Genomic DNA, 11,608 nt, shown 5'->3' on the forward strand with positions numbered 1-11,608 from the left:
AGAGTAAAAACTTTCAGATCCAAGGCCAAAGGTTTTAACTACGGTGCATTCCATCCAGAAAATAGCCCCTAGACTGATGCGCGATCCTATCTAGACGAGAGAGGCTATGTACAGAATAGGCGTGTAGAGGAGAATTTGGTGGGTTTATATGGAACAACATCGGGGAGGACACAGGCAATGGGTTGGACGTCGTGGGCTCAACGGCCTCCTTTTGACACACTGTTATGATCCCTTCTTGCCGCCCGCTCCCTCCGAGTGTGATGGATAGATCTCCTTATGGTCAATTGCCCTGGTTTGTGTTCGACTGATTAATGATGCTGCAGGTCTCGTGTTATTATTCATCATCATGATTACTCCGCTGGATGCCCCAGGCAGCTGTTATTAACTAGATCCAGACCAGGTGTGGGGAAATACATGTCCTCCCTCTCTCCCTTCCTCTCTGTCTGTCTGTCTGTGTTATTTTCTCTCTCTCTCTCACGACATCATCAAACACAGGTGTATAAAAAGTCTCACACAGGGACACATGCGATATCTATCATCCGAGACTGGAGCTCGAAGGTTACCCCGACTATTGTCTTTGTATCAAAAAGGTGAAGGGATTCATATCGTTGGTGATGGGGATACATGACATGTTCACACGTTCATTCTACCTCCTTCAAGTATGAATTAGTCCTGCAAGGTATTTTCTACTGCTTTTAAGGGGGCTGCATTTCTTTTATCTTTTTTTTTTTGTGTGTTAAAAGCCAAGCGACACGGACCTTGGGTCTCTGTGGTCTGTGTGTTAATGCAACTAACTCTCTCTCTCTCTCTCTCTCTCTCTCTCTCTCTCTCTCTCTCTCTCTCTCTCTCTCTCTCTCCCACAGGAGATATTAACCAACTACCTTCCTCAGGTGTGGGGCAGGATATCCCACCCACTCAAGGATGCAGGTCCCCGTTGTTAACCTTGATCTACTGTTCCTCAGGGTAATTCTGTATTGCTCTACTGCCTGCAATGTCCTCTGGTCCATTAGATGCCTCCCCGACCCAACGCACCTCTTCGTTCGCCACTGGGAAGACAGAGGAATCTAGTACCTAATGAGGGGCGTGAGGAGGGTGATTTTACAAGGGAATTATCTTCACGAGAGCCAGAGTGGAGTAGCGTTTGAGCAAGATAAGAGGCTGTAAGTTCCTCGACTCCTTATCTCGTAGTTTTCCATCGTCATTATATCGTCATTATAATGATGAATCGTCATATCGTCATTATAATGATGAATCATCATATCGTTATTAAAGATAATGAGTCATTATACCATTATAGATAACGAGTCATTATTTCATTACAGATTATGATGAGTCATTATATCGTCATTATAGATTATGATGAGTCATTACATCGTCATTATAGATTATGATGAGTCATTATATCGTCATTAAAGATTATGATGAGCCGGACCTTTTGTTTGGCCTTCATAATGTTGAGTCCTGTGGCATTTTCAGTTGTGAGAAGTTTACATCAGTATCGGGTCATGGTCTTGCCCAGCCTTCGCTAGAAGCTTATGTATGTGCCACATCCTTTGTCGTGGGGGTTCTTGTTTGAGTAGGCCACCTCGTCCCCTTCCACACACACACACACACACACACGCGCGCGCGCGTGCGGGGAGGTGCCATTTCATGAGTGAAGGGGTGGCGACGGGAATGGCTGAGGGCAACAAGTATGAATATGTACACTTGTATATATGTATTTGTCTGTGTATGTTTATGTATGTATACATTAAAATGTATAGATATGTATATGTGCGTGTGTGAGCCTGTATGTATATACGAGTGTATGTAAGTGGGTTGGGCCATTCTTTCTTCTGTTTCCTTGCGCTACCTCGCGAGATAGCGACAAAGTATAATAATAATAATAGCATACATATATATTCCTACGAGTCTACGAGGGAAATAAAATACGATAAGTTCCCAAGTGCACTTTCGTGTAGTAATCATATCATCCGGGAAGGTACAAGATAAAAATACGTCAGTTGGTATATAACGTATACACACACACACACAATATATATATATATATATATATATATATATATATATATATATATATATATATATATATATATATCATTACGGGAGGTTTAGTTATGTTCTCGTGTTGATATTTACCTGCGTCTCTCTGACATATTGCATCATACGTTCGTGAAATATGATAGCAGTGAACAGCGCCACAATTCACGACAATTACAGTCACATTCATAATACCAAACGCAATGAACTCTCAAATTCGCGATTATTCACGACACCATCAATTTCTCACAAACTGAAATTATTATGTGAATTACTAACAGTTGGATGGTCACTGATAATCATAACCATATCCTCCGTATAGTTGACTGCGTCGTACGATCATGACATTGGATCTTTTCTGTTTTGTACTGTGAACACATCTTGGGCACTTCGAATGTCTCTTCTGGTCGTTCGGGGGGGGGGTCTGTGTTTAATCAGTGGTCAGGTTCAACCTCGGCTTCATACTGTTCGTATGTATAAGCTCCCCGAACTTTGCTTTCCCATTTTCATTTTAAAAAACATGAAGTTCCATCGGGATAGAACTTGGTCAGCTGGTTCATTTCATAGTCCCAAGCCAAGTTCCGGGATAAAGACCATCTCCCACAGCTGGTCCATCGTTTATAAGCAAGTTCCAAGCTTTCCTCATTCCCCGGCGCTAAACCCTCGTCCTGGGATGTGGTCACACATAATGGCCACACTCATGCAACTCATCCCCAAGATCAGGTGCAAAGATGGGACCGAGTCGATTATTCGCGCGTGTGTCTTTTGTTCAAGGACGAATCGCACATCTATTCCAGCACCTCTAATTCTGTTAACTCTCTTGCCGCTTATAGATGCGAGTGGCCGGAAATGCTTATTTCCTCCCACCCCTGCCTCAGCTCGGGGCTGTGGCTGGAGGCCGATCTCTTCATCCCATCTTCCAGTCATCGATAAAGCCATGGCCTTATGAGTTTCTGATCACTTTCCTCTGCTGAAATCTCTTTTGGGATATTGATCCAGATCACTGGAGTGGCTCATATTTTTCTTTTTTCCTCCTGATCTTCTCTGCTTAGGTACAGAATTGCACCCTAATCAAGTTCCTAAGCAAGTTGTTTAGCTACGAGTGTCTTGAAATTTAGTTTTTTTTAGTCACTAGCTGAGTTAAACATCGATGTCTCTTTTAGCCATCCCTGTTCGAGGGTGAAGCTTAATTATCAACCATCGGTGTGACCCCCCATCCAATGAGCGCGTCTCGGAGGTTAACCTTAGGGTCATTAACTCCATAGGATTCTCATCTGGGTATATAGGATTTCTCTTCTGTCTCAGATTAGTCTGGGATAACTGGTTCGCACTTCCGTGCCTCTTGTGTCTCTCTCTCCGCACAGGTTCTGGACTTCTGTCTCTGAACACGAATTTTCGTGAATGAATTAAGATACTTTTCTCCTCCGAGTTAATGACACTGACTCGGGTCAGTAATCTTCAGCAGGTCATGTCTAAAAATGGCGATGATAAAAAGAAAAAAAAAAGATAAGAGAATTCACCAGTTCCGGCTTACTTCGACTCCTGCTGTATAATAATATCTCTAGGTAGCTTCGATACACTCCACCTGTCACCTGAAAGATGGAATTGAAACCTTGAACGGTACATAAACGCATTTGCACTCCCAAGACGTTAGTAACGTATCATTACAGTTTTTGCCTTGTTGAATATCTAATCAGTTGTGATGAGGGAAATCTCATTAACAGATCAGGTTCGAGGCTGCAGCTGAAATGAGATTCCGAGATGCGTTCCCGGACTGACGTTACATATTGTCGGTGGAAGGATGGAGTGAAAAAGATTTTGAGCGATCGGGGCCTGAACATACAGGAAGATGAAATGCGTGCAAAGAATAGAGTGAATTGGAACGATATAGTATACCGGGGTGGACGTGCAGTCAATGGACTGAACCAGGGAATGTGAAGTGTCTGAGGTAAACCATGGAAAGTTTTGTGTGGCCTGGATGTGGAAAGGAAGCTGTGGTTTCGGTGCATTACACATGGCAGCTGCAGACTGAGTGTGAACGAATGTGGCCTTTGTTGTCTTTTCCTAACGCTACCTCGCGCGGGGTGGTTGCTGTTTTTCATGTGGTGTGGCGGGGTGGCGACGAGAATGGATGAAGACAGCAAGTATGAATATGTACATGTGTATACATGTTTATGTCTGTGTATGTATACGTTGAAATGTATAGGTATGTATATGTGCGTGTGTGGGCGTTTATGTATATACATGTGTATGTAGATGGGTTGGGCCATTCTTTCGTTTATGTGCTTGCGCTATCTCGCTAACGCTGGAGACAGCGACTAGGTATAATATATATATATATATATATATATATATATATATATATATATATATATATATATATATATATATATATATACACATACATAGATAGATAGATAGATAGATAGACAGAGATAGATATAGATAGACAGTGTCATACAAATATGTCCCTGCTTCCGTAATCATATATTCTAAAATGTACCTTTATAAAGTACACTTCGAACCACTGATTTATACCATCCATCCATTACGTTTGTATTCTCTCTCTCTCTCTCTCTCTCTCTCTCTCTCTCTCTCTCTCTCTCTCTCTCTCTCTCTCTCTCTCTCCTCAAGCCAACGACTCAAAGTGTAGTGTTTACCTAAGCCTATATATACCAAGTCGACCCATACGCATGTCGGTGGAGCCTGTATGCTACGTCACTGGCCCTAAACAAAGTAGAGGTGCTGGTACAGGGCCAACGAAAACGCATATTCACCTACACTTTGCTCACTACTTTCTATATCTTCCCTCACAGTATCCATATCTTCCCTCACAGTATCCATACCTTCCCTCACAGTATCCATACCTTCCCTCACAGTATCCATACCTTCCCTCACAGTATCCATACCTTCCCTCACAGTATCCATACCTTCCCTCACAGTATCCATACCTTCCCTCACAGTATCCATACCTTCCCTCACAGTATCCATACCTTCCCTCACAGTATCCATACCTTCCCTCACAGTATCCATACCTTCCCTCACAGTATCCATACCTTCCCTCACAGTATCCATACCTTCCCTCACAGTATCCATACCTTCCCTCACAGTATCCATACCTTCCCTCACAGTATCCATACCTTCCCTCACAGTATCCATACCTTCCCTCACAGTATCCATACCTTCCCTCACAGTATCCATACCTTCCCTCACAGTATCCATACCTTCCCTCACAGTATCCATACCGTCCCTTGCAATTTCTTTGCATCTGAGGATTCAGGGCCGCGTGACGTCACAGGGAGGCCAGCGCAGCCAGGTCCGTTTTTTTTTTAAGGCTTCTACAACAAACAATTCTGATTAGATTTGCCCGGAGCGCTCTTCCTCGGACAGGATATCCTGTAAGAGGTATACTTTCCTGTTGCTTCAGCAGTGCTGGAGGTCGCGGGAAATAGGACCATATTGGACACAAGACAGTGATGCTCGCTCGTCATGCCTCGCCCAGAACACTGGACGAGTTTGTTCACTCTCTTACATAATTCATGATTACGTTTAAGATTCTTCCCCTTCATCTCGTATTTCGATCAACCCTTGTCGATCATCTTCGAGGGAAATGGTTCCCACCTCATATTCAAACTGAGCACCAGTTCCAATCATGGGCTAGGTACTTTAAGTTGAAGCAGGTACCAGTTCAAATCAGACAAGTTCAGATTGAACTTAACCTCATTTCAAATCAAACTGGGCCACAGTTCAAATGAATGGAAGCACGTGTTCATATTATATTAGGTACTAGTTAAAGCGGAATAAGATATCAGTTGGAACCATAATTGGTTCAAATTATGAAGTAGGTACCAGTTCAATTACGCCAGTTACCAGTCTGTAATAGGTTTATTGCTATAATTCCCGGAGGGGAACGGGCTCCAATATCACCATAAATAAAGGTAATCACCTAATTACCACAAGCAATAATTAACAGGCAAACTAGCACTCATTAAATATTGAAATGCTTCCGCGTGCGTAAATTGTGTTGTGCCTGACTGCTTGCTGTGTGTAGGAACTTTGGCCAATAAATATCGAGAGCATGAAGCTAATTGACGCGTGATACATCACCAAATGTTCGTACAGTGAGGTCATTAGTGTGATTATCAACTATGTGTTATGGGGTGAGAGTCTAACACTCGTGATGTTCCGTCTCTCACTTTCGCATAAATGTGTGTGCCATGTCTTTATTCTTTGGCGTGTTTACACACACACACACACACACACACACACACACACACACACACACACACCAGCCAAAGCTAAGCACCCATTCTATCGACCAGTCCCGAGGGGATGATGAATATCAGGGTTGGATGTGAGCCGACTGCCGCCCCCAGGTTCGAATCCCATGCAGGCCCGATGCCCTGCGGGCCCGTACTGACTCGTGGCCAGTAACACCAATTAGTACACTATGGAGTCCCGTATGTGTGTGTGTGTGTGTGTGTAAGTGTGTGTGAGTGTTCGTTCAATCTTTACAAGACGAGAAAGGAGTTTTGCACTCATGGGGCCCCATCTCTTGTCTGTGCGATCATCTGCGTGATCACTGTGTGTGTGTTATGGTGAGAGAGTTGTACACTCGCGTTGCCCTGTCTCTTAATCATGTATGTGTGTACCATAACCTTATTCCTTCGTGTGTAATCACACATATATACACACTAACCTCGACCAGCCCTGATGGGAGAATGGACAGCTGATTCAGCTACAAATCGACTGCCTTAACCAGGAGTCGAACCTGGGAGGGCCAGCTAGTGAATCATTGTCATCAACGATAATAATAACGTTAAGAAAACCCGTGTATGTTTATATGTGATGTGGTAAGGTAATGTCTCCTCTTTCCTAACTGCTATCTAGTTCAGTCAATAGATATGATCAATTCTACCCATATCAATCTAAAATTCACTTCCTTACTTTCTTTCACACACTGTCGCAATGCCTGCTTCAGGAGTAGTGCTAATTCATCCTTAGCTCCTGTCCTCTCATCAACCCCTGACTTTAAGACATTTCCAAACCATTCCTCCCCTTTACTTTGAGCTTTGTTCAACTTGGAGCCAGAACTTCCAAATTTCTTTCCTCAAACATACTATCTATCCCTCATTTCTTCTCATCTTGGTTACATCCACACACATTCCCATACCCTAGGCTGAGCCTTCGAGAAGGATGAGCACTCCCCGCTTGACTCCTCCTCCTGTTTAAAAATTGAAATACAAGTAGGGGAGGGTTTCCAGCCCCTCGCTCCCGCCCCCTTCAGTCACTTCTACGACATGGGGGGAATACGGAGGTAGAATACCTTCTCCCCCACCCAAGAGAAAGAGCGTGAAAATCTTGAGACTTTGCCCAGGTTCTGAAGTATATATATGTGTATATATATATATATATATATATATATCTTTTTTTTTCTTTCATACTATTCGCCATTTCCTGCATTAGCAAGGTAGCGTTAGGAACAGAGGACTGGGCCTTTGAGGGAATATCCTCACCTGGCCCCCTTCTCTGTTCCTTCTTTTGGAAAATTAAAAAAAAAACGAGAGGGGAAGATTTCCAGCCACCCCCTCCCTCCCCTTTTAGTCGCCTTCTACAACATGCAGGGAATACATGGGAAGTATTCTTTCTCCCCTATCCCCAGGGATAATATATATATATATATATATATATATATATATATATATATATATATATATATATATATATTGGATGTAGGTACCAACTTCAGAACCTGCAGAAAGTTTCATGATACAGCACGTTGGCACTGAAGGCTATTCTGGGGCCGTCAAAGGCCGGTTTTCAAAAGTCTTTCAGATCATAAACTTGCCTCACTGCCCTCACTCAAAGCTAAATTCATCTGGACAGCTTTTCTAGAACGCTTATAAATATGTATATCATCAGCTTCAGTTAACAGTTCATACCGTGATATTCTCTTGAAACAAATAATATTCCAGCGTTCCAAATTCATGTACTTTATGAATTCATTAAAAAAAAAAACGATTCTTTTTTTTTTCCCCACATGCAGTGTCGTGTACCCCAGCCAGGTGGCCTAACAGCCTCAATTTATAATGAGTTTACCTCAGGATCAAAAGCAGGGTACGGGAGCACCAGAGCCAAGCCAACACAGCCCACCTTCGTAGCGAGATGAAATCTATTTCATGAAAGCCATTTTTTTCCCGTCCAGCATCAAGCGCCTAGCAATTATATACCAGGACGCCATATATATATATATATATATCCTTACAGGAAACGACATTGCACGGGCAAAACTTGTCCCGTCCCAGTGTAAGGCGATCTCGTGAGAGAGAAATATATGGAAGGAAATGAGAATTAAGTTTGATCAGGGTTCTGCTTAAGTGTGTAGACTTGGCCATTATCGGCGGAAAAGGTATACGAAGGATGAAATACAAAAGTTGAAGGAAAATTCCAAAGCCTAGCTATTTGAGAGGAGGAGGAAGAGGAGGAGGAGGAGGCATTATAACGATCAGTTCTCGAGAAGCAAGTCTGCACAGAGAAACTAAGGGAGGCAGCACACCTTACTGGTAGAAACATGAAAACAGTTGATGGGGAGAGTAGCCAAAATAACACCTGAAGAAAAGAGACGCACAAGACATATATATATGTCTTGAGTTTGGTAAAGTGTGTGGAAGAAGAAAGTTAAGAGTAAATGTGAATAAGAGCAAGGTTATTAGGTACAGTAGGGTTGAGGGTCAAGTCAATTGGGAGGTGAGTTTGAATGGAGAAAAACTGGAGGAAGTGAAGTGTTTTAGATATCTGGGAGTGGATCTGGCAGCGGATGGAACCATGGAAGCGGAAGTGGATCATAGGGTGGGGGAGGGGGCGAAAATTCTGGGGGCCTTGAAGAATGTGTGGAAGTCGAGAACATTATCTCGGAAAGCAAAAATGGGTATGTTTGAAGGAATAGTGGTTCCAACAATGTTGTATGGTTGCGAGGCGTGGGCTATGGATAGAGTTGTGCGCAGGAGGATGGATGTGCTGGAAATGAGATGTTTGAGGACAATGTGTGGTGTGAGGTGGTTTGATCGAGTGAGTAACGTAAGGGTAAGAGAGATGTGTGGAAATAAAAAGAGCGTGGTTGAGAGAGCAGAAGAGGGTGTTTTGAAGTGGTTTGGGCACATGGAGAGAATGAGTGAGGAAAGATTGACCAAGAGGATATATGTGTCGGAGGTGGAGGGAACGAGGAGAAGAGGGAGACCAAATTGGAGGTGGAAAGATGGAGTGAAAAAGATTTTGTGTGATCGGGGCCTGAACATGCAGGAGGGTGAAAGGAGGGCAAGGAATAGAGTGAATTGGAGCGATGTGGTATACCGGGGTTGACGTGCTGTCAGTGGATTGAATCAAGGCATGTGAAGCGTCTGGGGTAAACCATGGAAAGCTGTGTAGGTATGTATATTTGCGTGTGTGGACGTATGTATATACATGTGTATGGGGGGGTTGGGCCATTTCTTTCGTCTGTTTCCTTGCGCTACCTCGCAAACGCGGGAGACAGCGACAAAGTATAAAAAAAAAAAAAAAAAAAAAAATATATATATATATATATATATATATATATATATATATATATTTCTTTTTTTTTTTTCATTATACTTAGTCGTTTTCTCCCGCGTTAGCGAGGTAGCGCAACGAACAGACGAAAAAACAGCCCAACCCACCCATATACACATGTATATACATAAACGCCTACACACCCACATATACGTACCTATACATTTCAACGTATACATATATATACATACACAGACATATACATATATACACATCTACATATCCATAATTGCTGCCTTCATCTATTCCCGTCCCCACCCCGCCAAACATGAAATGGCACCCACCCTCCCCGCCGCGCGCGCGCGAGGTAGCGATAGGAAAAGACAACAAAGGCCACATTCGTTCACAATCAGTCTCTAGCTGTCATGTGTAATGCACCGAAACCACAGCTCCCTTTTCACATCAAGACTCCACAAAACTTTCCTTGGTTTACCTCAGAAGCTTCACATGCCCTGGTTCAATTCACTGACAGCACGTCGACCCCGGTATACCACATCGTTCCAATTCACTCTACTCCTTGCACGCCTTTCAACCTCCTGTATGTTCAGGCTCCCAACACTCAAAATCATTTTCACTCCATCCTTCCACCTCCAATTTGGTCTCCAGCTTCTCCTCGCTCCCTCCAGCTCAAACACACATATCCTCTGTGTCAATTTTTCCTCACTCACCAAATAAATACACCCTCTTCTGCTCTCTCAACCCCACACTTTTTATTACCACACATCTCTCTTACCCTTTTATTTCTTACTCAATTAAATCACTTCACACTACCTAATATCCTCAAACATTTCATTTCCAACACATCCACCCTCCTCCGCACAACCCAATATATAGCCCACGCCTCGCAACCATATAACATTGTTGGAACTACTATTCCTTCAAACATACCCATTTTTGCTCTCCGAGATATCGGTCTCGATTTCTACACATTCTTCAACGCTCCCAGAACCTTCGGCCCCCTCCCCCACCCCGTGACTCACTTCCGCTTCCATGGTTCCATCCGCTGCCAAATCCACTCCCAGATATCTAAAACACTTCAATTCCTCCAGTTTTTCTCCATTCAAACTTACTTCCCAATTAACTTGTCCCTCAACCCTACTGTACCTAATAACCTTGCTCTTATTCACATTTACTCTTAACTTTCTTCTTTCACACACTTCAACAAACTCAGTCACCAACTTCTGCAGTTTCTCACCCGAATCAGCCACCAGCGCTATATAATCAGCGAACAACTGACTCACTTCCTAAGCCCTCTCATCCACAACAGATTGCATATTTGCCCCTCTTTCCAAAACTCTTGCATTCACCTCCTTAATAACTCCTTTCATAAACAAATTAAACAACCATGGAGACATCACGCACCCCTGCCGCAAACCGACATTCACTGGAAACCCATAACTTTTCTCTCCCTACTCGTACACATGCCTTGCATCCTTGATAAAAACTTTTCACTGCTTCTAACAACTTACCTCCCATACTATATACTCTTAATACCTTCCATAAAGCATCTCTATCAACCCTATCATATGCCTTCTCCAGATCCAATAATGCTACATACAAATCCATTTGTTTTTCTAAGTATTTCTCATACGTTCTTGAAAGCAAATGCCTGACCCACACATCCTCTACCGCTTCTGAAACCACACTGCTCTTCCCCAATCTGATGCTCTGTACATGCCTTCACCCTCTCAATCAATACCCTCCCATATAATTTCCAAGGAATACTCAACAAACTTATACCTCTGTAATTTGAACAATCACCTTTATCCCCTTTGCCTTTGTACAATGGCGCTATGCAAGCATTTCGCCAATCCTCAGGCACCTCACCATGAGTCATACATGCATCAAATAACCTTACCAACCAGTCAATAATACATGCACCCCTTTTTTAATAAATTCCAATGCAATACCATCCAAACCTGCTGCCTTGCCGGCTTTCATCTTCCGCAAAGCTTTTACTACCTCTTCTCTGTTTACCAAA

Source organism: Panulirus ornatus, chromosome 63 (genome assembly GCF_036320965.1).
Source record: "Panulirus ornatus isolate Po-2019 chromosome 63, ASM3632096v1, whole genome shotgun sequence".
NCBI lineage: Eukaryota > Metazoa > Arthropoda > Malacostraca > Decapoda > Palinuridae > Panulirus > Panulirus ornatus.